The sequence below is a fragment of the Heterodontus francisci genome, chromosome 3 (genome assembly GCF_036365525.1).
Source record: "Heterodontus francisci isolate sHetFra1 chromosome 3, sHetFra1.hap1, whole genome shotgun sequence".
Taxonomy (NCBI): domain Eukaryota; kingdom Metazoa; phylum Chordata; class Chondrichthyes; order Heterodontiformes; family Heterodontidae; genus Heterodontus; species Heterodontus francisci.
Window position 1 is genome coordinate 20,840,966 of NC_090373.1, and position 23,205 is coordinate 20,864,170.

The 23,205-nt window shown below is 43.8% G+C and overlaps 1 protein-coding gene across 5 annotated transcripts in view; it reads left to right on the forward strand.

Annotated features, from left to right (window-relative positions):
- khdrbs2 (KH domain containing, RNA binding, signal transduction associated 2) overlaps positions 1–23,205 on the forward strand; it is a 902,011-nt gene that overhangs the window by 744,616 nt on the left and 134,190 nt on the right. The gene's annotated exons all lie outside the window — the stretch shown is intronic.

Genomic DNA, 23,205 nt, shown 5'->3' on the forward strand with positions numbered 1-23,205 from the left:
AAGTGAGGTGGGGGTGGGGCAAGAGATAACAAAGGAGAAGGTGTAGATTGGACAAGGCCACATAGCTGACCAAAAGGTCATGGAGCAAAGGCAAACAATATGTTAATGGTGTGTTGAAAGACAAAGCATTAGTACAGAATAGGTGTTAACGGACTGAATATTGAACAGCAGCAAGTGCAAACATGAAAAAAAACAGTGGGTAAGCAAACTGGACAAACTAAGATGAAATGAAATAAATGCAAAAAAAGGTTGTAAAAAACGTACAAAAAAAGAAAAGAACAAAGAAAAAATAACTAAAAATGAAAGTAAAGTGGGGGGCCGTTTTGCGGAACACCTCCGCTCGGTCCGCAAGCAGGAACCTGAGCTTTCAGTTGCTTGCCATTTCAACACTTCCCCCTGCTCTCATGCTCACATCTCTGTCCTGGGATTGCTGCAGTGTTCCAGTGAACATCAACGCAAGCTCGAGGAACAGCATCTCATCTACCGATTAGGCACACTACAGCCTGCCGGACTGAACATTGAGTTCAATAATTTCGGAGCATGACAGCCTTGTCCAATCTACACCTTCTCCTTTGTTATCTCTTGCCCCACCCCCACCTCACTTGCTTATAACCTTTGACATTTTTAATATTTGTCAGTTCCGAAGAAGGGTCACTGACCCGAAACGTTAACTCTGCTTCTCTTTCCACAGATGCTGCCAGACCTGCTGAGTGATTCCAGCATTTCTTGTTTTTATTTCAGATTTCCAGCATCCACAGTATTTTGCTTTTATCTATAATAATAATACTTGGTTTCTGTCTGTCCGGACTGTTTTGATTGATCAGTTTAAGGGGTGGGTGTGTTGATGGGTTTATTTGGTGAGTAACGCTTGGCGCACGGCGAGGCACATGGGGTATGCGGAGGACTGGAACGTGTGACGCACGTGTGGCTGCCAATGGTTTAGTTTAGTTTAGAGATACAGCACTTCAACAGGCCCTTCGGCCCACCGAGTCTGTGCCGACCATCAACCACCCATTTATACTAATCCTACACTAATCCCATATCCCTACCACATCCCCACCTGTCCCTATATTTACCCTACCACATACCTATACTAGGGGCAATTTATAATGGCCAATTAACCTATCAACCTGCAAGTCTTTGGCATGTGGGAGGAAACCGGAGCACCCGGAGGAAACCCACGCAGACACAGGGAGAACTTGCAAACTCCACACAGGCAGTACCCAGAATTGAACCCGGGTCGCTGGAGCTGTGAGGCTGCGGTGCTAACCACTGCGCCAGCAGAAGATAAGGAGAGTCCAGTAACAAAGGTACCCTGGCTGGAGAGATTGTTTTGGGAGGGATGGGCAAGAATGGGATGGAGATGGCATGGGAAGAATGGAAAAAACGGGATGGGGATGGCATGGGAATGAAGGAATGGAATGGGGATGGCATGGGAGGGAGGTTATGGTGTGGAGGGGAATGGCATGGGAGGGGTGGATGAGATGATGGAATTGGTTAAGTGTGGCAAAATGGAGGGGACAATTATTTGATACAGCTTTTTATTTGAAAGCTATTCTTGGTGCTAAAAATGAAGATTCACTAGATTTGGATGAAAGAGTTTTCGAAAAGCTGTCAGGTGAATTAAAAGAGTTCATCAGTATTGACCCTATAGACAAAGATGATGAAAACAGTTTATACCCTCTAGTGTTTCTACACAGTCTAACTCCAATGGGCATGCTACCACACAAACCTAGATTCGAGGAAAGAGCAGTTATAATGTTTTGCTACAAAACTGGAATCCTAAACAAGGACTTTGTCATGGAACAAGATTGGTAGTTAGGAAGCTATTTTCTTCAATGATAGATGCTGAAATTATAACAGTCAGATTTCAAGGAAATAGAGTGTTTATTCCTTGAATAATATCGAGCCCATCAGATGTAAATCTGCCTTTTCAACTCAGGAGAAAACAGTTCACAATTAACACTTTCATATTCTATAACTATAAACAATATAGGCCAAACTCTTGACAAAATTTGTATTTATATTCCTGTCTATTTTTACACATGGACAGCTTTATGTAACTTTTTCCACGTTGAGAAATTTAGATTCAGTTAAAGCCTTTGGTGAAAGAATAACTAGAAATCCTGTATTTGAAGAAGTGTTGTTGCAAAAAAGATACTAATTTGACCACAAATATTTTGCGGGTCTCTGCTAGTTACTGATAATTTGGTTGTGCTTTGGGTAAAACTGCCATTATGTAACCAAAACAGTTTTTAATGGCGGCATTTTATTGAACAAACAATGCAATCTTTATGCACCTGATGTATTTAATTATAGTTTGATGGAAATATATAAATAGATCAATTGGAACAATGTGTCAGATTTAATTATGACGCACAATGATATGATTAAGCTTGATTGCACCAAATGCAATAATATTCTCTCAACATTTCAAAGCCATTATTTCTTATTCAATGCGAAGGCAACCACAATAACTGGAAGCAACCTGGAGCAGAGCTGTGAGATCTATTTTAAGGCCTGGCAAGGAAAATGCAAATTCAAAATAGCTGTTTGACAATTGTCATGAAAAAATGCATGTCAGGACTTTTTGTGACATTGACAATGGTATGATTTAGAGATTACACTGCGGTGAGAATATGGAACTCAATATCACAAGGAGTTGTTGAGGCAGATAACATCGATGCACTTAAGGGAAGCTGGATAAGCACATGAGGGGGACAGGTTATGCTGATAGAGTGAGATGAAGAGGGGCGGTGGAGGTTTGTGTGGGGCATTAACACCAGCATGGAGTAGATGGGCTAAATGGCCTGTTCCGTGCTGTAAATTCTATGTACTTCTGTGGATTCTAAAAGGCTGAGGATGGCTAGAATCTTGATCATCTTTTTTCTGAGCTAAATTGTTCAGGTTCTTAACGGGTAAGAACATCAAACCTTAATCCTTCTGCTAATAGTGGTATTAAATGTTCATCCACATTGTTGATTTTCTTAAGTTTTACAATCCACAGTACTTCAGATAACTTGCTGTTTGCTGTTATAAGGGATTTACAATATTGGAAAATGCACTAGATATTGAGTATTACATTATACACTTCTCCTACTGCAAATTCATAGAATCAAGCAGCACAGAAGGAGGCCATTCAGCCCATTCAGCCTGGTGCCATGTCTTTGAAAGAGCTGTCCAATTAGTCCCTGTCCCGCTGCTCTTTCCCCACAGCCCTGCAAATTTCTCCTTTTTAAGTATCTATTTAATTGAGTGTCAGCTGCAGCTCAGTTGGTAACACTCTCGGCTCTGAGTCACAACATTCCATGTTCAAGTCCCACTCCAGGGCACGAGCACAAAAATCAAGACTGATTAATGCTGAGGGAGTGCTGCCTTGTCGGAGGTGCTGTCTTTCGGATGAGATGTTAAACTGAGGCCCCATCTGCCTGCTTAGGTCATAGAGTCACTTACGGCACAGAAGGAGGCCATTCAGCCCTTCGAGTCCATGCTGGCTCTTCACACAGCTATGCTGTCAGTCCCACTCCCCGGCTGGATTCTTGTAGCCCTGCAAGTCTATTTCTCTCAAATGGCCATCCAACTTCCGCTTGAAGTTAGTGATTGTCTCCGCTTCCATCACCATGTAGGCAGCGAGTTCCACAGCATTACCACCTGCTGTGTAAAAAAAGTGCTTCCTCATATTCCCCCTGCATTTTTTGCCCAAAATTTTCAATCTGTGTCCCCTAGTCCTTGTAGCATTTGCAATACTCCAGCTGGGGCCTAACCAGAGCTTGAAAAGATTCAGCATAACTTCCCTGCTTTTGTACTCAATACATCTATTTATGAATCCCAAGATCCCATATGCTTTATTAAACACTCTCTCAAAATATCCTGCCACCTTCAAAGATCTCCCATCAATGCTCAACCCAGCTATTAGATGGTGCACCCCATTTCTCCACCCACCCTCCCGCTTAATAGATAATGCAAACTCCTGGGGAGTCAAAGAGTCAGTGCAAAATAATTGTGAGCAACTTAAAGAAATACATTAGGAAATTTCTCCCTGACTGCCAAAGGCAATCAAGCAAGCTCCAGGATACTATGGTTACATGAATTGACACACTGGGGCTGAATTTCCATAGAGATTCTCCCACTCATCTGCAGAGGTTTAACAGAAGAGGCACAGGACCTCTGTGGAAATGGCACAAATGGTGTTTACGCATTATCCCAGGGTTTCCATGGCGCTGCCGCCAAAGTTCTGTGACGAGTAGAACCACAGTAGTAAGACACCCCCATCCCACCCTTAAATTACCTTCTCCGTATGTGCCAACTTTCTTAAGAAAGTAGGGCTGACGCTCCCATGCATTCAGTTGGCCCAAATATTTACTTTTCAAAGCAGTGAAATAAAATGGGAAAAATAGAAATGCTGAAAATCTGGAATAAAAGCAGCAAACACTGGGACCACATGATAAGCCAATCAGTATCTGTAAAGAGAAAAGAAGGTTCTGACCTCTCAGGTATGTGCCCTTCAACTCTTAGACTTTGGTCTGTTTCAACAGCTGAAATATCACAACCCCCTTCCTCCCCAAAAACACAGATTCTCATGCCGTGTACTTCCAGGATTCTCTGCTTTTATTTTCCAAGACAGTCCTTACTCCCTAAATACCATCTCCTCCTCATGTACATTCAACAATACAGGCTCCATTTAGGAATTAAATTCATTCACTTCCAATTTCTGCAATTAAAGGAAATCCCACTAACCAACAAGAGGGTCATTTTCAATAAGGTTAGATTTATTCTAGCAGATCTTTCCTTCAATGATCATCAAAAAAAGTTTAAAGTATCTCTTTGGTCATGTAATAATAGCCTATGAGAGAAGATTAGATTAGAGATACAGCACTGAAACAGGCCCTTCGGCCCACCGAGTCTGTGCCGACCATCAACCACCCATTTATACTAATCCCATATTCCTACCAAACATCCCCACCTGTCCCTATATTTCCCTACCACCTACCTATACTAGTGACAATTTATAATGGCCAATTTACCTATCAACCTGCAAGTCTTTTGGCTTGCGGGAGGAAACCGGAGCACCCGGAGAAAATCCACGCAGACACAGGGAGAACTTGCAAACTCCACACAGGCAGTACCCAGAATCGAACCCGGGTCCCTAGAGCTGTGAGGCTGCAGTGCTAACCACTGCGCCACTGTGCCACCCAAAGTGTACTTATTAAAAAAAAACCTTCCTTCCTTAAATGTTTCAAATTCAAAAGGGAGATGGCTGGAATCCAGCATAATTTGTTTCAGTCAAAGTTAGATATTGGTGGATGTAAAAGATCCCACAGTACTATTTTGAAGAAGAGCAGGGGAGTTCTCCCCAGTGTCCTGGCCAGTATTTATCCCTCAATGAGCATCACAAAAAACAGTTTATCTGGTCATTATCGCTTTCCTGTTTGTGGGAGCTTGCTGTGCGCAACTAGGCTGCTGCGTTACCTACATTATAGTAGTGACTACACTTCAAGCATATTTCATTGGCTGTAAAGTGTTTTTGAGATGTCCAGTGGTTGTGAAAAACACTACATAAATGCAAGTCTTTCTTACCTCTGTTTGAAAGATACAATTGCTTCCACCACCTTTTCAGGCAATGCATAACAACTCACTGCATATGAAACATTCTCCTCATTTCCCCCTGAATTTTGCAGCAATTACCTTAAATCTGTGTCCTCTGGTTACTGACCCACCAGCCAATGGATAACATTTCTCCTCCTTTACGCAACCAAAACCTCTTATAATTTTGAACATTTCTATTGAAACTCCCCTTAAGTTTCTCTGCCCGAAGGAGAACAATCCCAGTTTGTTTTTAAATTAAGTAATTATGACTTGATTTAAATCTCTCCAGGTCATAATAAACTTATGTAAGTATACAACAGATGCTAATTATAATTTTCTTGTCAGCTCCATGACAACTGTCTACTGTTAAAAATAAAAACAGAAATGTCACAGGTGTAACAATTTTAATAGTTCCTGGCACTTACCTATATGTGTAGATTTCGAAGAATTTCTTAGGAAGCATTTTACAGTGTAGCATGTGTAGATCAACAAAGGGGTAGCAGTGCCCACAATGACCACTTGATCATTTTTACACACTAGTTGAGTGTTGGTCTGAATCCACTTACAAAAGCTGCACTTTTCACACACTGACTTCAACACTCCGGATTTTATGGAAACTGCACATTAGCTTAAGGGGCATTTGGAGACCTAATATAAACCAGTTTGGTAAAACTGTTGCAGCAAACCTCAAAGGGGGCAATTTCCAGCCTCAACACTTGACCAGTGTCTGTGAAATTTACCTGCTAGTTCTCTACATCTGTTGATTGATCATCAGGCAGTTTCTATAACCAGTGGCTGAATGTAACACCAGTTTTACACCTGGACAACCCATTAAAAGTCTTCAGTCCTATGTTCCTGCATTTTAAATGTCATTATCACTTATTACACCCCTGCCTCAGCTCATCTGCAGCTGAAACTCTCATCTGTGCCATCGCTGCTTCTGTATTCCAATGCTTTCCTGGCTGACCGCTTATCTTCTGTAAATTTGAGCTCTGCTGCTCGTATCCTCAGTCCCATTTAGCCATCGCCCCAGTGCTCACTGACCTACATTGGCTCCAGGTCCAACAACATCTCAAATATAAATTTCTCATCCTCCTCTTCAAATCTCTCCATGGCCTCGTACCTTTCTATCTCCGTAACCTCCTCCAGCCCCACAACACTCCAAAAACTCTGTCCTCCTCCAATCTGGCCTCCTGTGCATCCCCGATTTTCATGAGCCCACCATTGGAAGCTGTGCCTAGAAATCTGGAATTCCCTCCCTAAGCCTCCCCACCTCGTTCTCCTCCTTTAAGACGCTTCTTAAATCTGGTCTCTTTGACCAAACCTTTGGTCACCTGTCCTGATATCTCCCTACATGGGTCAGTGTCCAATTTTGCTTGACAATGTTCCTGTGAAACACCACGGGACATTTTTGCTCCATTAAAGGCGCTGTATAAATGTAAGTTGCTGTTGCTGTCGACTGTAACCTGTGTGTTCTTTACCTTGCTATTTTCTACCTCTCGATGTATACATGCAATCTCTTCAGGCAGTTCGGATTTTTTTTTTTGATATGTTGGCATTCCCGATCATTACTAACCGTTTGGTACTAACCATGAACAGTGGCATAGAGATGCTGGGCACTTGCATTGTCCAGTCCGACAGAGCTCCTAATTGCTAATTAGGAGACGGTTCTTTTGTTGACAAATAGAAGGGTCGGTGATCAATATGGAGAAAAGTGACATCCCTCCTTGTTATTTCAAGTACAAATCACAAGATAGCAACATATATACAGATGAAAAACATGACATCATCTTCATCCTTCTGGAACAGCCGTGACCCACCCCCTCGTGAGAGCATTTAAGTGTTTCTTAAAATGATAAAAAGAGTTTTCAGCTCCATCCCTCTGCCTGAAAGCCCAATCCAAGTGTTCGCCTCTGTCAGTGTGAAGAAGAGCATCTGAAATCAGTATGATATCGGCTTTTACTAAAATCAGGAAATGCTGGAAATACTCAGCAGATTTGACAGCATCTGTGGAGAGAGAAACATAGTTAACGTTTCAAGTCATGACCTGCCATCAGGACTGGAAAAATGTTAGAGATGTAACAGGTTTTAAGCAACTATAGAAGCAGGGAAAGGGGAGGGGAGGAAAGAACAAAGGGGAGGTCTGTGATAGGATGGAAGACAGGAGAGATTCAATAATGAAAGGGATAATGGTGCAAGGCAAAAGGACATGGTAATAGGACAAGTAAAGAAACAAAAGATGGATTTAAAGGAGGTGTAAATGGCAACAGCAGTGTCATTACCAATAGCAGCTGTCTGAAAAAAAGGTGCAAAACTTAAGTTTGGAAGTGAAGGCAATTCTGATGTCCCATTTCCTGGACTTTTGCTCTCACCCCGTCCCCTCCTTCCCAGAACCACAACAGGTTTCTCCTTGTCCTCACTTTCTACCCACCACCACCTCCATTGTGATACCACCATCAAGCATATCTTCCTCTCTTCTTTCAGAATTCCAAAGGAAACATTCCTTCCACAACATCCTGGTCCACTCCTCAATCACCTCAATTACCCCTCCCCTTCCCACAGCACCTTCCCATGCATGTGCAGGAGAGGCAGCACCTGCCCTTTCACCTCCTCCCTCTTCACTGTCATGGCCCCAAACACTTCCGGGTGAAACAGTGAGTTACTTGTACTTCTTTCAATTTAGTACATTGTATTCGCTGCTCACGCTGCGGTCTGCTCTACATTGAGGAGACTGACTGCAGATTGGATGACTGCATTACGCAACACCTCTGTTCAGTCTGCAAACCTGACCCTGAGCTTCTGGTCACGTGTCATTTTAATTCTCCACCCCATTCCCATTCTGACCTCTCTGTCCCTGGCCTCCTACACTGTTCTCGTGAAGCTCAATGGAAGCTTGAGAAACAGCACCTCATCTGTCGATTCGGCACTTCTCAGCCTCCCAGACTCATTTTCTGTACTGAGAGAGATTGACAGGACTTCGGCAGTCAGATGATGACTTCATACATAAATGTTCACATCATGCATATATAAGTGTTGCACTGTCCCTTAGCTGAATCACCAACATTATTCTTAGTTATATCATTTGTCTCATAAGCGAGTTGCTTTAGCAATGTACAAGATAAAATTATTATTACGGGTGCCTTGTAATTGGCTGGTTTTCACTTGTCCTACTAGTTCATTCATGTTCCAATACATCGGAGTGTCACAAGGATCAGTCCTAGGGCCTCAATTATTTACTATCTATATTAATGACTTGGAGGAGGGGGCAGAGTGTAATATATCCAAATTTGCTGACGATACAAAAATAGGTGGGAGGGCATGTTGTGATGACGACATAAGGAATCTGCAAGGGGATATAGATAGGCTGAGTGAGTGGGCAAAAACTTGGCAGATGGAGTTTAATGTAGGAAAGTGTGAGGTCATGCACTTTGGTAGGAAGAATCAAAAGGCAGACTATTATTTAAATGGAGAGAGACTCCAACAAAGTGCAGCACAGAGGGATCTGGGTGTTCTTGTGCATGAAACACAAAAAGTTAGCATGCAGGTGCAGCAAGTAATTAAGAAGGCAAATGGAATTTTGGCCTTTATTGCTCGGGGGTTAGAGTTTAAAAATAAGGAAGTCTTGTTACAACTGTACAGGGTGTTGGTGAGGCCGCACCTGGAGTACTGTGTACAGTTTTAGTCCCCGTATTTAAGAAAGGGTATACTGGCATTGGAGGCAGTTCAAAAGAGATTCACTAGGCTGATTCCTGGGATGAAGGGTTTGACTTATCAAGAATGGCTGAACAGGTTAGGCCTTTATTCATTAGAGTTTAGAAGAATGAGGGGTGATCTTATTGAAACGTACATGATTTTGAGGGGGCTTGGCAGGGTAGATGTTGAGAAGATGTTTCCACTAGTGAGGGAATCTTGAACTAGGGGACATAGTTACAGAATAAGGTGACACTCATTTAAAACTGAGATGCAAAGAAATTTCTTCTCTCAGAGGGTAGTGAATGTCTGGCATTCTCTACCCCAGAGAGTTGTGGAGGCTAGATCACTGAAAGTATTTAAAGAGGAGGTAAATAGATTTTTGAAATATCGGGGAGTTGAGGGCTATGAGGAGCTGGCATGACAGAGAAGTTGAGGCCTGGGACAGATCAGCCATAATTTTATTGAATGGCGGGCTGGCTTGAGGGGCCGAATGGCCGACTCCTGATCCTATTTCTCATGTTCTTAAGTTCTTATAATCCGACAATTCCAGTGCAGTTCTGAGGTTCTGTCCCACTGTTGGAGGTGCTGTTTATCAGATGAGTTGTTAAACTGAAGCCCCGTCTGCCCTCTCAGGTGGATATAAAAGATTTCCTGGTACTGTCAAAAGAGCAGAGGAGTTCTCCCCAGTGTCCTGGCCAATATTTATGCCTCATCCAACATTAGTAAAAGAACAGATTATTTGGTAATTATCACATTGCTGTTTGTGGGAGCTTGCTGTGTGCAAATTGACTGCCATGTTTCAAACATTACAACAGTGGCTGCACTTCCAAATTACTTCATTAGCTGTAAATCACTTTGGGATGTCCTGAGGTTGTGAAAGGTGCCAAAAAAATGCAAGTCTTTTTATCTGATTGAGTGTCATTAACATCTGCAATTACCCCCCTCTCTACAAAAGAGGAAAATCTGCCCTTGTGCTATATGACACACTGCTAGTTACTGTTAACAAACAAGAAGATACCAGAGTGAAGCAGGAAGCTTCAATTTAGACTTGCATCTTTTTTTTTAGTTATCCATAGCAATTGGAAGAAAATATACACTCATGAAATTTTACAGCACAGAAGGGGGTCATTTGGCTTACCATACCTACACTGGATCTTTGGAAGAGCTAACCACTTCATCCCATACCCTTGTCCTCTTCCCATACCCTTTGCCTGCATTAGGTGGTCAGTCTGTTTCTTTATTGTTGACCACAGTGCACACAGGGTTAATGTCAGTCTCTGTTTGGCTATTGCTACAAGCTCCAGGAATGCATATTTTGCTTGAGCAAGCCTAAATTAATTAATATGCGTCAGAGTTTTGATGCCTGTCAAACAAATGGAAGATTAATTTGCCGATGTCAATTGAAAGTAGACTCATCATTCTTAATCTGTTGACAATTAGATTATGACAGCAGGAATTCAGTCTAGCCCAGTATCCCACATATCGGACTGAATTTTCTGATCACGCCACCGGGGAGCAGAGGTGGCTGCGTAAAATGGCGGCGCTCCCGCTTGTCCTGTGATCGGACGCGCCACCGCGATTGCACAGTGGGAAGACACTTTGCATATTGGAGGCGGCCATTTTCCCCAATCACGTGGTGGGGCGGAAATGGAGATGGCGTTCATGGTGTCACCTGACGTAGGACCCTCTTTAAAAGCTTGCCAGCCCTGCATTCTATAGAACCTCAGTGAAGCAACACGTCTGTGCAGTTCCAAAAAGTTAAAACTTGGCAAGCCGGCCCACTGGGAATCTTTCTGATCATGTCAGACATCTGAGCAAGGTTAGCCCCATGGTTCAGTGATGCCTCCTTGCTTCTTCTACACCAGACTGCAAGGGAAAGGCAGGAGGTCCTTTCCCAAGTGATGGCAAGAAGAGGTCCTCCTGCCTGACCAAGCAAGCCTGGACTGAGATCACAGAGGAGGCTAGTAGCTGAGAGGTCATCCGACAAAACTGGGTCCAGTAGTGTAGGAAGAGGATCAATGACCTCCTGCATTCGGCAATGGCATGTTTCAAGTTTGCTTGGTGTGATCAGTTTGTCACTACTTGCTATTCCACATGGATGCCACTGCCATTTCGAAGACAGGGAGGTCCAGCAGATTGATGGCAGATGACTGGTTGCATATGTGAATCAAGTCTCCCTCGTTAATACCTCAGAGCAAGTTAGACCCATGACAGGTTGAGTCAGTATGCCAGACAAAGCATCCCCCAGGTGTAAATGAAGCACCCATGTTAGCAGACCCGTGATGTCAAAGTTTGGCAATGTTCGATATCTGCATCCTTGCTCTTTCAGTGGAAGAGGGCCCATAACAGGAGGGAGATGGCCAAGACCTGCATCCTTTAAGTCAGGCCGAAGAGGAGGCCCTGCAACTAGTCAGGAGCCAAAGAGGACGTGTCATCCCAGACATGGAGCTCGGGGTCCCAGCACAAGAAAGCGATTTATTGCCAATCAGATAAAAATCCAGTAGTCATGATGAATTAGCTCTGGCACGCTGTCCTTAATGGGATATGTGTAGCCTAACCTATACATATTGTTTTCATTGTATCTTGCAGATCGCCATTTGCAGGAGACCACAGACCCCGAGAAACTGATGACAACTCTGAGAACAAGGAGCACTCTCAGAGGATGCACTGTCCCATGACTCTCCTGCACCTTCCAGTGCAGATACTTTCACTTCAGTGGGAATCCACTCGTCTTTACAATCAGGGTCACAATCTGGTGACAGCACAATACGTGCCCGAGGAGCTGACTGAGTCAGCTGAGGCTTCTGACAGTTGGAAGAGTGTGGGTGGCCAAGCCCAAGCTGAGCGCCAGGCTGATGACAGGCCTCGGGTTTTCGGCAGTGTAGGGCATACTGGAGTTTCAGGGAGGCTACATCTGGTGGAGATGCCAGAGGCCATGTGTAGTCTTGAGTGGACGGTGGGGGAGTCCATCCATGCTGTGACTGCTGCCATGTCCCAAGCATATGAGCACATGGCTCCATCCATCACATGGTTGGCGACCCTCTAGGACAGCCACATTCCACAGATGCGCAATGACCTGCAAAGACTCACCTTGGTCATGAAGTCCACTCAGCAGTGGCAGTGAGTAGGACCAGGAAGCCGGAGAATGTTCCAGCTCCTAGTTTTTCTCCGGTGAGTAAAGGCTCCAAGGAGCCTTGAGAAGGAGAGGATGCACTCGACAACTCAGGTCTCCCCTCATGGTGATTTGAGTGTGCACCATGGTTCCTCATCCCCTCTGCTAGTGAGTCAAGCTCCAGCAGCCGCGATGCCTGAGTGCACTCCTGCACTAGTGCCAGAAGCGTTCAGGCAGCCGGGGAACTCCAGGCATCAGGCACCCAGAGGACACCCGCCAAAGTCATCCCAAGCCAAGGGACATCATGATCAATCGACTGCCTCCAGTCCAGCTGCTGTCGCAGGGGATGTACCACGCAGGAGCGCATGTAAACGTGTATAAAAAAAAGACACCTTGACATGGGTGAAATAGATATCTCATATTTAATGAAATTAAAAGCTCATTGGTGCAAATTCTCAGCCTTCATTGGATAACCACATTCCACCATGGTCTGATTGTGGCACCTGCAAATGCCTCAAATGCCTTAATTCATTGGCAAAGTGACCACTGACATCATTAACATGCCAAGGAGCATGATTGTTTCATTACATGAATGATGTCACATGGGCACTGGCTGAATTGGATGTTGCCATTCATGCATGAGGGTGAGTTTTGGTCGCAAGTATATCTATTGTACTTCATGGACTTTGGAAACGCTCCGTTATAAGGCTCTGCCTTGCCTCCCTTGCACACTGCTCAAGATTTCTGCCCTCTATCGCTCTGCTAGGATCTTCCATGGCTGCTTGGCCTTGTGTACCCTCCATGTCCTCTTTGTCAAAGGAAGTCCCATACTCCCAAATGTCTGCCTCTTGCAAGGCCTCTCCCTTCTGTAGTGCTGTTTTGTAGAATGCAGCAGAGCACAACAATGTACCCAACCTTCTGTGGGGCATACTGAAGGCTCCACCAGATGTATTGAGGCAGCAGAACCATATCTTCAGTATACCAATGGCCTACTCAATGGTCGCTCTGGTGGAGCCATGGAGGTGTTGTAACACTCTTCAGCATCATTGCTGGGGTCCTTACAGGTGTCAGAAGCCATGTCCTCAATGGGTAGCCCTTATCCCCAAGAATCCACCCTAGAAGGCGAGCAGGGAGAGTGAAAAGATGTGGCACCTGGGACTGCCGAGGTATGAATGAGCTGTGGGAGCTTCCTGGGAAGTGGGTACATTTGTAGAAAGTGCTTTCTGTGGTAACATGCAAGTTGCACATTAATGGAATTAAAACTCTTCCTATTGATGAAGGTGGCTGGTTGGTCCGTGGGAGTTTTGATGACCACATGTATCCAGTCGATCACACCTTGGACATGTGGGAGTCCCACATGGCCCCAAGTCCAGTGGCCCTCTCGGCATAACTCTCTGTCTGTCCCGTAGCGCATAGTTGCTATCCCTCCTGAACGAGTATTGGCCACCTCCTTGATGCAGCAGTGCACTGTGGATTGAGACCCCACCCATGTCCCTAGTGTATCCCTGGAATGATCCAGAGGCATAAAAGTTTAGAGCTACAGTAATCTTCAGGGCCACAGGCATAGGTGACCACCAAAACCCATTGGTTGCAAATCGTCATTGAACAGTGGACAGAGGTCTGTGACTGCCTATCTGGACAGCCGCAGTCCTCTCCGGCAGTTCTGCTCTGATATTTGCAGGTATGTCAGGCAAGTCCTATATACACGCTGCTGTACCTGTGCTCTTTGTTGCATTTACAGCTGTTGTTGATCATGTCCGGCAGGCTCCTCTTGTGACACAGCTGCCTCTTGGGCCTGCTTCAGCATAGCACAGCACAGCACAGGGCCCAAAAAAATGGGATGAACCATACCCATCTCCATCCTCCTTCGACCTGCGGCTTCCTTCAAAGGTTAAGTTTACCTATCTGGGCAAAGTGATCTTTTAATTTTGGTTCCGAGAAGCCTACATTAGCTTGATGGTATGGATTGATGTTGGACCCGCAACATTTCCAAAAGTGCGAGCCATTATGAGTAAACCAACAACATTTCAGAGCCCTACACTGGCCTTCGGAAAGAAAACCACCTCTACACTTGTCGAGTTCTCCCAACACCCCCTCCTCACAGACAATGCAGTTGCCGAGTTCTTTCAATCAACCACTTCCCCTAGATAACAGTGATAAAGTAAATTGCCCTTTTGAGTTACCGAGGACTCTCACATATGTAAATGCCAATGCCGTCGCGCCGGTGCGAAAGTGCTGCCACGGCACTTTGCCGCCTCCGACAGAATCAGAATGCAGCATTACAGTGTTGAGTTCCAAATCCACAACAATTCTCCACTCCCCCCCCCCCACCACCTAAAAACCCACCTTACAGAAGAGCATAAAATTCAGCCCATCTTTTTTAAAGCATTTTTCAAATAGTTATGAGAGATAAAGTATGTAATACTATCATTTGCTCTGATATGTCTTCAAAAGATCTTGCAGTACGGGTTATCAGGCACAGCTCAAAAATCTATTGAGGCTGGTTTGGTGGTTTAGATTGGCAGCTTGACTCAGACATGTGAGAAGTGACAGGGTTAATAATTGCCTGTAGTCCTTTGATAGACAACGCTCCGGTCAGAAGTCCCCAGTGTGGGTTCATCTGTGACAGTGGAGTCCCCTATCATGAGGCAGTTCACTGGTCTGAATTAATTTGATTCCAAGTAATAAGTTATCTCCTAGTTTCTGGTTATGTTGTACAAATCTCTGGTATTCAAATCCCTCCATGGTCTTGCTCCTCCCTATTTCTGCAAACTCCTCCAGCCTCACAATCTTCCAAGAACTTTGCACTCCTCCAATTCCAGCCTCTTGTACTAGAGTTTCCAACCCAGGGCAAAAAATTACAGTGAAGTATTAAAACAAAACGTCTTTTCCCTTTTTTTGAACACTTTTGTTTATCAGTTATAAAAATATTGGGTGATTGGAAAAAAGCCAGTTTGACCCTGTTAAGAATCATCCAATTGGGTAAGAGTCCGTTTGCCTTCCAATGGGTGTGGGGAAGCAGTAAACTGTGAGGATGAGCTTTTCAGACAATCGATGGCGGAAGTGTGAGAGTTTTGGAAGCTGGAGGCATGAGGTCATGTGGTGAAACCTCCAGGAAAACTTCCAAGCAGAGCTGGCAACACTACCTTTTGCATCCCCAATTTTGTTTGCTCCACCAATGGCAGCCCTACCTTCCGCTGCCTAGCCCCTAAGCTCCAGAATCTGCTCCCTAAACCTCTCTGCCTCTCTACCTCTCCCTCTTCTGTTAAATCACTCCTTAAAACCCACCTCTTTGACCAAGCTTTTGATCATCTGCTCTAATAGCTCCATATGTGGCATGGTGTCAGATTTTGTTTGATAACGCACCTGTGAAACACTTTGCGACAGAATAAAAAAAATTATGAATTAAGAAATGTTACATTTCTGTAAGTCTACATTATGACATTCCTTATTAGAAATTTGGGGGGCAGCTTTGAAGTTGGATATACGTGGAAGCTAAAAGAGAATCTTTGAGTGTTCAATCAGTTTGAACTGGAATGCAATATAAGAATATTTTAATAGCTCAATATTTGGAAAAGCAACATCTTTGTCTCACATTTAGAAACATAGGAACAGGATTAGGCCATTCAGTTCCTCACGCTTGTCCTGCCATTCAATCAGATCCTAGCTGATCTGCATCTCAACTCCATTTACCTGCCCTTACTCCATATCCCTTGAATACACAATAAACAGGAGGATATTGAGAGGGGTAGAAGAAGTGAGAGACCTTGGAGTGCATGTCCATAGGTCCCTGAAGGTGGCAGGATAGGTAGATAGAGTGGTGAAGAAGGCATATGGAATGTTTTCCTTTATTGGTCAAGGTATAGAATACAAAAACTGGGATGTAATGCTGGAACTGTATAAAACGCTGGTTAGGCCACAGCTGGAGTATTGTGTACAGTTCTGGTCGCCACATTACAGGAAGGACATAATTGCTTTGGAGAGAGTACAGAGGAGATTTACAAGAATGTTGCCAGGGCATGAAAGCAGCAGCTATGAGGAAAGATTGGATAGGCTAGGGTTGTTTTCCTTAGAACGGAGGAGGCTGAGGAGTGACTTAATTGAGATGTACAAAATTATGAGGGGCCTGGATAGAGTAGACAGGTAGGACCTGTTTCCCCTAGCGGAGAGACCAGTTACCAGGGGGCACAGATTTAAGATGATTGGTAGAAGGGTTAGAGGGGGACATGAGGAAAAACTTTTTCACCCAGAGGGTGGTGGGTGTCTGGAATTCACTGCAGGAACGGTGGTGGAGGCAGAAACCCTTAACTCATCTAAAAGGTACTTGGACATGAACCTGAAGTGCTGTAACCTGCAAGGCTATGGACCAGGTGCTGGAAGGTGGGATTAGATTGGACTAAGGATCAGGGGTGAATGGCCTCCTTTTGTGCTGTAATTTTTCTATGGTTCTACTTACCTAACAAAAACATGTCTATATTAGTCTTGAAAGCTCCAACTGGCCCCAACATCACATCCTTTTAGGGCAGAGAATTCCAGATTTCCACTACCCTTTGTGTGAAGAAGCGCTTCATGATTTCCCTCCTAAAAGGTCTAGCTCTAATTTTAATATTACATCCCCTCATCTTTGATTCTCTCATCAAATGAAATACTTTCTCTGTATCTATCCTTTGGAATCCTTTGAACATTTATTACGATGCAATATATAACAAGGTTCGATAATATTGTTCTGTTGGTGCAGATGACTTTATGTTCCTGATTAGTGAAATGCCTGAAACTATGAGCAAATAACTTGAGTGGTGGCAATTAATGTGGACATATTATTTGGAGGTTTTAGTGCTACTTTATGTTACAGTTGACATATTGAAAGATCGTTGGTACATTGGAAAATCATTGGAAAGTCTGTCATTATTCAAATACTGAGGTATTTGGTTCCCTCTGGGTAAACATTAGGAATCATGATATGAATTTCTAAATTAAGATATTGATGATATTGTTGCAGCAATGAACATTTTTCAGTCATTCTACAGTCGCATCATTGTTTGGTGACCCTAAAAGAAACAGGTCTGTATCAATCCATTCCTTTATTTCATGTGCGGATATTGTCCAACCACAAAATTATTCATAGATCTTTTTCCAGAGCACATTAGGTGGAAATTCTGCAATGGAATTAAATACCAGGCGATGAATAACTGGCGCCAATCCAAAACTGCCTATTTTGCTCCACCACCCAAGACGACTTTCAACCTTGTTGACGCTGATGTGTTAACGGAACTGTTATATTTTTGTGTGAACAGTTGTGCAAACGTAAATGTATACTAGCGGGTGGTTTATCAGCAGGAGTGGGCCACTCAGTCCCTTCAGCCTGTTCCGCCAGCATTCAGCTAAATCATGGCTGATCTGTCCTCCGTTTATCCGCCTTTACTTCATATCCCATACCCAAAATGTATCTCTCACAGCCTTGAAAGTTCCAGTTGGTCCCAGCATCCGCAGCCTTTTGGGGAAGAGAATTCCAGCTTTCTACTGCCACTTTATGTGAAGAAGTGCTCCCTGATTTCACTTCTGACTCTAATTTTAATATTATGCCTCTTTGTTTTGGATTCCCCCACCAGAGGAAATCGTTTTCTCTTTTTAATGTTTTCCTAGTTGGCTTTCTGATTCCCCCTTTGTATTTCAAAGTTGTACAAAATGCCTTTAATATTTGTAAAGCAGTTCAACTGTGGTCTAAAAAAAAGTATTGTAAGTGGGTCTCCAGTGCTGTGCAGAATGGTTCTCAAGTAACAATCAAAGTGGTTAGTGTCCTGGAACATATTAAATTATGAAGAGAGCTTGATGTCTAATTTCTATGTTCATTCTGTTACAGACAGGTGGTAGAGGTGTGGGTGGTTCCCACTGTTCACCTCCCAACTGACCACAGTTGTGCTTTATAAAAATTATATTTTAGCCTCTGAGTGTCTTTAGGGTCAAACAAACAGACAGTGACAGGTTTTCTTGTAGGTTTAAAACAGAGGACTAACTAGTCATTGAACAATATTCATTTCCCAAAATGTTCGTAGCACCACTCACACACACATTCATTCTCACATGCACTCTCAAGAGAGGATAAATAGAAGGTAAAGGGTAAGAGTGCAAGGTGTGGTAGGTGCTCATGGTTTACAGTAAACCTGTTGAATCGAGTAAATAGGACAGTCTCTTTTAAAGATGCAGGCCTGGGTGTTTATAGTTTTGACTTGTTGAGGTGTTGTAGATTTCTGGTGGTTAAGATTTCAGATCGGAGGTGGTGGGTCACTTTCAGTTCTCTGCTGCAGCATGTTGAAGTGTAGAGTTAGCAACAGGGCTCCTTCCTTGCCTAACTAGACATTTTCCACAGCCACTGATTGGACTGCTTTTCTGTGGTGTTCTTGTGATCACCCTTGCTTCAGAGTGTTACCTTTTAAGGTCACAATTCATAAAGAGCGTTTCTGGTACCTGACACATGGTTTTTCTCCCCTGATGTGACCACACAATGGACCAGGATGTGGAATCCATGGCCATCCATTGATGTCTGGATAAGTATAATTCTGTTATGATGTGGTTGCTTCATACCTTCTTTGTTTCAGAAGACCCCATTCAATTCAGGAATGTCTCTTGATGGTTTCAGGATGGGTGTAATTGACACTCCTTAGCTTGGAATGCATCCTTTTATCCTTAACAGACAGTGAGGCAGTGTTCGAATACACAGGCTGGGTCATCTGACCTCCGGTGGCCATCTTTTGCGGAATTGTCCACCTTTGTTTTTTAAAGGTAAAGTCAATTTTAAAGAGTCCACCTTGAATAAACTTCGTATCTTAAAAGTAGGAATATGATATGTCTTTACTGGGCATGACAATTCAATAAGAGTTATTAATACGTTTTTGTCAATTCTTATTTTTTTCAGCTCATATTGTTTCCCCGCTCTCATCCTGAAAACACATTTTTTTATTTCATGGGATGTGGGCGTCACTGGCAAAGCTAACATTTGTTACCCGTCCCTAGTTGCCATTGACAACTGAGTGGCTTGCTAGGCCATTTCAGAGGGCAGTTAAGAGTCAACCTCATTGCTGTGGGTCTGGAGTCATATGTAGGCCAGACCAGGCAAGGACGACAGATTTCCTTCCCTCAAGGGCATTAGTGAACCAGATTTTTTTTATAGCAATCGATGATAGTTTCATGGCACCATTATTGAGACTAGCTTTCAATTCCAGATTTTTATTAGTCAATCAATTGAATTTATTCATCAATTGAATTTAAATTCCACCAGCTGCCACATGGGCCTCTGGATTACTAATTCAGTGACATTCCCACTACACTACCATCTCCCTATTGTCATAAGACTTCATGGGGTCCAGAGTTAATGGGCTGGATTTTCTTTCTGAGGTCGGGAACCCAACGCCTGAAGTATTTCAGGGTCCTGACCCCAGGCTTCTGCTGTGACAGTCTCACTACGCCATTTGTAAATGCCCTGACTGGGCAGGGGGCGAGCTCGGCACCTAGTTAGAGACTGAGTGCATCCAGGAGGTGGGAGCTGCCTGCCTGGGGCCTGTGGCAATGGCAGACTGCAGCCATGTTGGGGGCTGCCACTGCCTTGCCATGGGGTGCTGGGAACTCCTGAAAGGCCAGGACGCTGACAAGGATGGAAAGTAGCCAGGGTGGCAAAGTGAAGGTACAGCAATCGACACGCCACTAGTAGGCCCCTCAAATTTTTATCCATTACACTTTCTAATAAAGTTTGTTGGTCCGTGCGGCAACCCTGACAGCTGTGCACTAACCTGCATCAGAGTGGTCTGGATCACCACAATCAGAATTGAAAATTGCCTTCCTGACCTCCCCGTCCCATTAACAAACTGCTAAAGGAGGTTAGTGGGTTCTTAATTGGAGGCAAGCGGCTTCCCCGGTTTTCAAATCGCATCCATTCCGGTTCCCAACCCTGCGGCCCTTTAAAAATCCAGTCCAATATTGAGGACTGACAGGGCCACTCCCTCCCAACTGTACACCACCGTGCCACCAGCTCTGGTGAGTCTGTCCTGCCAGTAGAACAGGACATACCCAGGGATGATGTTGGAGGAGTCTGGGACATTGATGGTAAGGTATGATTTTGTGAGTATAACAATGTCTGTTGCTTGACTAGACAGTGGGACAGCTCTCCCTATTTTGGCACAAGTCCCCAGATCACAGAATTGTTATAGCACAGAAGGAGGCCATTGTGTCCCATTGTGTCCACACCAGCTCTACAAAAGAGAATTCACCTTGTGCCATTCCCTTGCTTTCTCCCTGTAACCCTGCACTTTCTTCCTTTTCATATAACAGTCCAATTCCCTTTTGAATGCTTCAATTGAACCTGTCTCCACCACACTCTCAGGCAGTGCATTCCAGACCCTAACCAATCGCTGCATGAAAAAGTTTTTCCTCATGTCACTTTTGCTTCTCTTACCAATTACTTTAAATCTGTGCCCTCTCATTCTCAATTCTTTCACGGGTGGGAACAGTTTCTCTCTATCTACTCTGTCCAGAGCCCTCATGATTTTGAATACCTCTATCAAATCACCTCTCAGCCTTCTGTTCTCCAAGGAAAGCAGTCCTAACTTCTCCAATCTATCTCCATAACTGAAACTCCTCATCCCTGGAACCATTCTCGTGAATCTTTTCTGTTCTCTCTCCAATGCCCTCACACCTTACCGAAAGTGTGGTACCCAGAACGGGATGCAATACACCAGCTGAGCCCGAACTAGTGTCTTTCATAAGTTCAGCATAACCTCCTGACTCTTGTACTCTATGCCCCTATTAATAAAGCCCAGGATACTGGATGCTTTATTAACCACTCTCTCAACCTGATCTGCCACCCTCAATGACTTATGCACATATACACCCAGGTCCAGATGATGGCGAGAAGGACTTTGCAGGGTCAACTGGGCAGAGTATGCCTTTGTCATTTCGGGGCCTAGGTCGATACCAGGTGGGCCATCCGGTTTTATTCTTATTTGGCTTTTCTGTAGTGGCTTGATACAACTGAGCAGCTTTCTGGGCTATTTCAGAGGGCAGTTAAGAGTCAACCACATTGCGGTGGTTCTGGAGTCACATGTAGGCCAGACCAGGTAAGGATGGCAGATTTCCTTCCCTAATGGAAAAGTGGCATTATGCGTTATATAATTATTTAATGTGTGTTAATGCTTGAGTGTAGAAGATAGAAGTTTTATGTTTTTACTTCATTAACTTGCATGTAAATAGCAGTTGTTAAGTGATTTAAATGGCATGTTTGTGACACTGGCATTTTCAACATTAACAGAGGATGCCTTCAAGCTACGAGAGATGCTGATTTATCACATTTTCTATCATCTTTTCTCAAACTAAACATTTCAACAACAACAAAAGTGTTGAAGAAGCAGGATTATTTGTTGCACTCCTTCAGTAAGGAGGATCTAAATCATAGAGTAGCTTTCTCATAGAATACAGGTCACATAACAACTACAGGGTAAATGCATGCTTCCACACTCCCGAGAGGTCAGTATGCTCATATGGAGTATGGGTCTTCAGCTGCCTGGGCCCAAAGCTCTGGAATTCCTTCCCTAAACACCTCTGCCCCTCTGACTCCTCCTTTAAGGCATTCCTTAAAACCTACCCCGTCTTAATATCTCCGTATGTGGCTCGGTGTCACATTTTCTTTGATAACACTCCTGTGAAGTGCCTTGGAACACTTTACTGTGTTAAAAGCACTATATAAATGCAAGTTGTTCTTGTTGTTCCCGTCATCTAAGACACAGGACTACAGTATCCTAGGCCTGTCTCCCCCTCACCCTCACTGCAAGCACAACTCCCCCAAAAGGACAGAAGTGCCTGGCATTAGCCTTAACTGATAGCTGTTAGAAATTGGACAACTGTAAAGAGAAACCACAATGAATTCTTGATTGGTAATATGCACAGATTGTGGCTACTTCTAATATCACTGCTGAAGCATCCTTTTATCAATCACTTGGTTATACTTGGAAGGTCTGCAGGGTTTCGGTTTTAATGCTTTAGGATAATATGAGGTAAGATTAACCAAGGCTTTGAACCTTTCTAAACAATTGGTTTCATTAACTTTAAAATGCAACAAGCTTCACAGATACAGATTCATATAACTTTCATTAGAAGTACAACTCAAACTCAGAATGGCCATTTCATCTGCTTTGGGAGACTTTAATTCTCCATTGGCATCCTATGTGGTTATTCTTCTGGACTATCTCATGGTCAGTCGCACAGCCTGTTTCATGGCCTGTCTCCTCAAACGTACTAAAATGGTTGGTTTCACACCCATCTTGTTGGTGCAAAATCACATTGTTGGTACTTTCCCACTCTCCCCCCCCACTCCCCCGCCCCCTCCCCCACTCCCACCTCCACAATGCTTCAATGGCTACACACCCTGATGGTACCACATCTGATGTTTGCAACAGCTTCTCACAGACTGTCACGGCAGTCTTATTTTTAACCTCGAGACAGTCTGTTGAATAACACTTTTTGAATGTGGTTAACCTTCCCAGCAGTAAGTTTAATAGTTTAACAGTTCTTTTGTTGAATTAATACCTTCAGCCAAACTCAGCTCCTTTAGCAAGTAATTAATCCTTAAAACTGGTATTGAAAAGTCCAAAGGCCTTCAGGCCACAAATATAAAATATCAACCAGGACTGCTTTTCAGCCAAGATTAATAGGAATTGTAACAGCCCTACACCCTCCCCTTTCAATTAAACATTGATCAATTGTGTAACAATTGGGCAGCACAGTGGCCCAGTGGTTAGCACTGCAGCCTCACAGCTCAAGGGACCCGG